This window comes from Dermacentor albipictus, chromosome 3 (assembly GCF_038994185.2).
Source record: "Dermacentor albipictus isolate Rhodes 1998 colony chromosome 3, USDA_Dalb.pri_finalv2, whole genome shotgun sequence".
Classification (NCBI taxonomy): domain Eukaryota; kingdom Metazoa; phylum Arthropoda; class Arachnida; order Ixodida; family Ixodidae; genus Dermacentor; species Dermacentor albipictus.
The window spans coordinates 61,628,239-61,633,758 of NC_091823.1; the positions used below are offsets into that span (position 1 = coordinate 61,628,239).

General features: G+C 52.7%; 1 long non-coding RNA gene across 1 annotated transcript; it reads left to right on the forward strand.

Moving 5' to 3' along the window:
• The first annotated feature begins 3,517 nt into the window (after nt 1-3,517).
• Nucleotides 3,518-5,098, forward strand: LOC139057853 (uncharacterized). The gene is made up of 2 exons (XR_011513042.1): nt 3,518-3,914; nt 3,974-5,098. It is a non-coding gene; the product is annotated as an uncharacterized lncRNA (long non-coding RNA).
• Nucleotides 5,099-5,520: the final 422 nt, after the last annotated feature.

The window sequence follows — 5,520 nt, forward strand, 5'->3', positions numbered from 1 at the left end:
GTTGCGCGCCTCCTGCCCCTGCCGTTCTCGTTTTGCCTGGGCCATGTATGCCTGCTAATTACGGCTATTATGCGGCGGCGGCCGTGTCACCCGCGTCATGTCGGTCGCGCGGCTCCTTCGCCAGCTCGCACTCGCAGGGGTTGCTGCCCGTCATTAGGCGCGGTCCTCGGGCGCCGGCCGAGTCGACGTGTAACCACCTCCCCTAAGGTGCTTTCGGGGAGCTCCCCGCTGATCCAAACTCCGAGAGGGCGGAACGGGCTTCTGAGGTCTATACTGCGTGACCTTGGGCTACATGGAGAGCTACGTTTGCCGGCGTTGTAAAGCTTAAGTGCCTGCTTGCTTTTGTTCGTTCCTTCCACGTCTCCCTCCTTTCTTTGTTTTTCGCTGACCGAGGGGGGGGGGGGGGGGGGGCAGGCTATGTGGTCCCTGTTTCGAATGCCAGAGAAAATGCCGGCGAAACGACGTGTGAGCGCGAGCTTTATGTTAACCTTCCGTCATACTGCCGTCGCTTAGTTCCGCCTTTTTCAGCGCCATTTAGCTATCTGGGTGTCGTTGTGTTGATTAAGGCTTGCGTTGAGGCTAGTTGGTATATCATAAAAAGTAGCGCTGTAAAGTTGAAACGTCTGTGCTTTTCTCGTCCCTGTGTATGTTTCAACGTTGAGCGCTGATTTATAAGTGATTGTTTTGCTGTCTTCTGTATACCTGAGGGTGAGGGTGTCGATATCTGTTTCTGACTATGAAATGCCTTGAAACTTCTCTTCTTTGACACTGAGCCGTTCATCGCGCCGGATAGGCTAGTCGTCGTCACGATGGTATAAAAACAAAGTGGCACGATGCGAATAATAAACACACAGAATATGAATGCTGTTATTCCCACGTGAGGCGGCTAATAATTGCACAAGGTTATACTGAATATTTCGCAGAAACCTTCGATGTCAGATGAAAATCACGCTTTTTTTTTAAAACAGAACAAGCAGGAAATGGGCGGCGAATTTTAAGTTCGAACTTGTGTAGTTGATCGTGTCATGTACACGCTGTAGTGACGAGGACGAACGACAAATAGTGTCAGTAGTCTGAATGAAGAACCCAACACTTTATTAGGCAAATGCCCAGAAGGGAAAACAACACTGAAATCATAACGAAAGCTGCCAGCGCGATTTCGGTCATAGAAGCACATCTTACGGGTCAAGTGCGTCGGTTACTTGTGCATAGCTTATCGTAAATACCAGAAGAAGAAAAAAAATTTATTGACAGCAACCTTAATCCAGGTCGTCCGATGGGTAGTAGGTTATATAGGACCGCCTGTTGTTGAAGGGTCCGGTGATAGGGCCTGAGTGTGGAGAATGTGTGGCACGAGGAGGGGCCACAGCATCTGGCGCCGATGTTTGGGAGGAATGGCCCAACTCTCCCACATGTAGGGAACCCACGGCGGGAAGTGGTGGTGGGTGAGCATATGGAGGTATGAAAGCGTCCCAGCACAGCCCCAGTACCCGTGGAGGGCACTCGCATACTGTCCACAGACCTGACATGTATGGTGACCTGCTCTCTGTTCAATGCGATGAATGTTGGTGTCATTTGGTCTGCGCTTGTTAATAAGAGCGCCATGTGCACTTGAGAACGAAAGAGGCGAACGAGTGAGATGTTCGAGGGATTCGCGCCCCTTTCTGAACCGAGCGCGCAGGTTGTTTAGTTGCTCGGTTCTAATTGCTCTTAGGGAATAAGCCGCTGACATCAAGCTGCTCAGTGCAGAGGTTCCGCGAGCAACGACATGAACATTTTCATTTCCCTACTTTCCCTGATGGATAGAGACATATTCCAGTGGTACTCGGAGTGGCTGGCGGGACTGGAAGTAGCTATTGAGCTTGGAGCGTATATGGGCAGGGGGCAGGCTAAGTGCGAAGGCAGAAGTACGGCCTGATCGGGGGATATAACAGTGATGCTGTCGGTGAGGTGCTTATGTGCGCAAATTTCCTCTGCGCTAGCTCGAACTATAGCTACATAACTATAACTCAAGCTATAGCGCGAGTTCGGGATATAGCCTGATTTCCCAAGTCTGCGGCCGACTTGCACCGATGTAATGCTCTACTGATGTTGATAGGGATCCGACTACTGCCGTGGTGGTCTGCTCTATAGTAAGTGTTCGGCGCCCACGTAGGGTACGTCGTGGACTGGGGTGGAGAGCTGTGCAGCTCTCGCCAGGCATCTTCCCTCATCACTCTCGGGGTTCGTGTTTCGGAGAATAGCAAGTACTTCAATGTCCGGCACCGACTCCTATGGTGATGGTGGTTCCAGAGAAGGCAGCTGATGAGTGTCGTATCTGAGGCGTTCAAGGATTTTTCGGCCCTGGCGATACGTAAGCCGGAGATGGTGTTTCTAGCAATGTGCTTGCTTTCTCTCTTCTAGAATGTTGTGGAAGGGTGCATTCTGTAGGTCCCTGGTACTAGCGTGGGGAGGTACTCACATTTCTATTCGCTGACATTTACGAGGCAAAGGTTGGAGCTTATTGAATTTGGTCGCGTTAAGTTGCCGGTACGGGTATACGTACATCGTGCCGGAGTGCATCATTTCCTCGCTGCTGTTGCGCGGCTCACGCTCTGTGAGGACTGAGTTTGTGCCACGTTGTGCGAGTCAAAATGTGGTAGATTTGATTGACCTGGTCGATGGTTGGTCGTAGCAATTTCCTGCGTCCCCCATCTTGCTCCCACATGAATACAAGGATTCTCAAGGAGTGGCGGTGGTTGGTCAGCCATTTGAAGCTTCTTTAAGTAAGGGGGGGGGGGGTAGTTTCCGCTTTCTTTTGCTTGGAGTTCAACGCCACCACGCACTCGGACATTTCAGGTGAGCACGCGAGGCCGAGGTGGAGGATATACTGGTGGAGCGCATCCAGGTCATCTTGAACAGTGCTCGCTTGTTCCCCTGATCTTCCGTGGGTACGTGATGTCAGTGGCCTAAATAGCATTCCTAAGGTGCGGGATCTCGTCTAATTTAAGGGGAAGATAATGCATAGCGAGGTGAAATAGCTTGGCCGATATAATGGAGTCATGTGGCGGGGCCTCTTTGAGCGAGAATTGGGTCCCGAGGATGTCCATGCGAGCGCACGAAGGGTATCTGATGACCGGTTAAGAAATTCTCGACGTAGCGGACTATGCGCGTGCCTATTGATGCGTAGCGGTGACGCTGACGACGATGGCTCGATGGGGGACTCGGCCAAACGCTTTCTTCATGTGTACGCCTACAATGCTTGTAAGTTGGATTGAACTATAGAGTCGCGGACACTTTCTCGTGAATTTGCAGAGCGATGTCTTGCACACATACATGGCGCCTGAAGCCCATAAGGGTACGGAGGAGACTGACGGATGTTTAGGTAACCACTGGCGCACGCGTGCATTCGATAATGTGCAACATTGCTCGCGGTGCGTCCACAATCTGATTTGACATGCCTCCTTTTATGTATAAAGGCTAATGTATGCGAGTTATGTGCAGCGGATGGACAGAGACTCTAAAATATGAGAAAGAATAGTGGGAATTGGCTCGAGCTCGCAGGACGCGCCACCTCGGCCAACAGCCAAACCCGAAGGCACACGAGTTCTGGAAGAGAGATGAGAAGAAGAAAGAAAACGGGAGTTCTTTTTTTCTGTGGAGAAGCCCGGTGTGCGAGGCTGAGGAAGCGAGGCTGTCGGGCACGGGGCCGTACCTCAAGTCTTCCGCAGCGTCGGACTGAGGAAGCGAGGCTGTCGGGTTACGGGTCCGAACCTCAAGACTTCAGTAGCCACGGACTGAGGACGTAAGGCTGTCTGGCTGTCGAGTTGCGGGTCCGAACCTCAAGACTTCAACAGCACCGGACTGAGGACGCGAGGCTGTCTGGCACGGGTCCGAACCTCAAGACCTCAGGAGCGCCGGGCTGAGGATGCGAGGCTGTCGAGCTGCGGGTCCGAACCTCAAGACTTCAGGACCACCTGGCTGAGGAAGCGAGGTTGTCTGGCACAGAGCCGACCCTCAAGTCTTCAGGAACGCTGGGCTAAGGAAGCGAGGCTGTGGGACTGCGCGTCCGAACCTCAAGACTTCAGGAGTGCCGGGCTGAGGAGGAAGCGAGGTTGTCGGGTTGCCGGTCCGAACCTCAAGACTTCAGGACGGCCTGGCTGAGGAAGCGAGGCTGTGGGACTGTGGGTCCGAACCTCAAGACTTCAGGAGCGCCGGGCTGAGGAAGCGAGGATCTGGGACTGCGGGTCCAAACCTCAATACTTCTGGAGCGCCGGGCTGAGGAAGCGAGGATGTTGGGCAACGGGTCGGAACCTCAGGACGTCAGGAGCACCGGTCTACAGAAGCGAGGCTGCCGGGCTGCGGGTCCGTACCTCAACACTTCAGAAGCGCCACGCTGAGGAAGCGAGGCTGTCGGGCTGCGGGTCCGAGCCTCAAGACTTCAGGACCGCCTGGCTGAGGAAGCGAGGCTGTTGGACTGAACCTCAAGACTTCAGGAGCGCCCGGCTAAGGAAGCGAGGCTGTCGGGCTGTGGGCCCGAACCTGAAGACTTCAGGAGCGCCGGGCTGAGGAAGCGAAGCTGTCGGGCTACGGGTCCGAACCTCAAGAATTGAGGAGCGCCTAGCTGAGGAAGCGAGGTTGTCGGTCACGGGGCCGAGCCTCGAGATTTCACGAAGGCCGGGCTGAGGAAGCGAGGCTGTGGGTCCGAACATCGAGACGTCAGGAGCGCCAGGCGGTGATGCGAAGCTCGCGGGCTGCAGGCCCAAACATCAGGGCTTCAGCGATTGTCCAGTCTCGTTCCTACCTCCAGCGTGTGGCGTTTGCGGATCTTGGTAACATGGTGCGGAAGACAAGAACTTTCTACCACTCCCCTCCTGTGGCTGCTTGGCCGAGCTGCGGCAGATCCTGAAGAAGCAAGCAGCGACTGACGCTCACGCTACCGACGCCCTGCAACGCATTTCAAGTAATTGTGACCCGTGACGGACCTTATTGTTTTAAATAATTGTTTATTTGCGTGAAAACATCTAAAGCTGCATGGACGTTTTTGTTAGTAATGGCATCTCGTTTAGTTGGTTTGTCTGTGTAATGCTTCGTTTTAATAATACACATGTCTCTTTAACGATCGGCTTCGTTGTTTCGCTTCCCCACTGCAGATTCGTCTTTGTGGTGGCCGGAACAATTGGAATCGTGCTAGTGTGAATACATACTGGGCAAACAACCGCGCATTAACCTAAGCAAATCAAATCATAACACCTCCACTGCATGCTATGGAATTCGTGACATTACAGAAATTTCTGATACTGTAGGCGGGTCTTGCTCTGAGGGACAATTTGGTAGCAGCGGTAATTCTGTTAAAATGAACAGGGGAAAGAGAAATACCGATTCGTGGCAACCTCTGACAAATTTCCCTTAATAGTTGTGCAGTATTATAGAGTCACTTATAAAGGCACCAATTAAATAGGACCCCCGCTTTGTACTAACGCCCTGTAATCGTTGAATATGTTTTACATAAAGCCTGTATATAAACTTATATATAGTTTG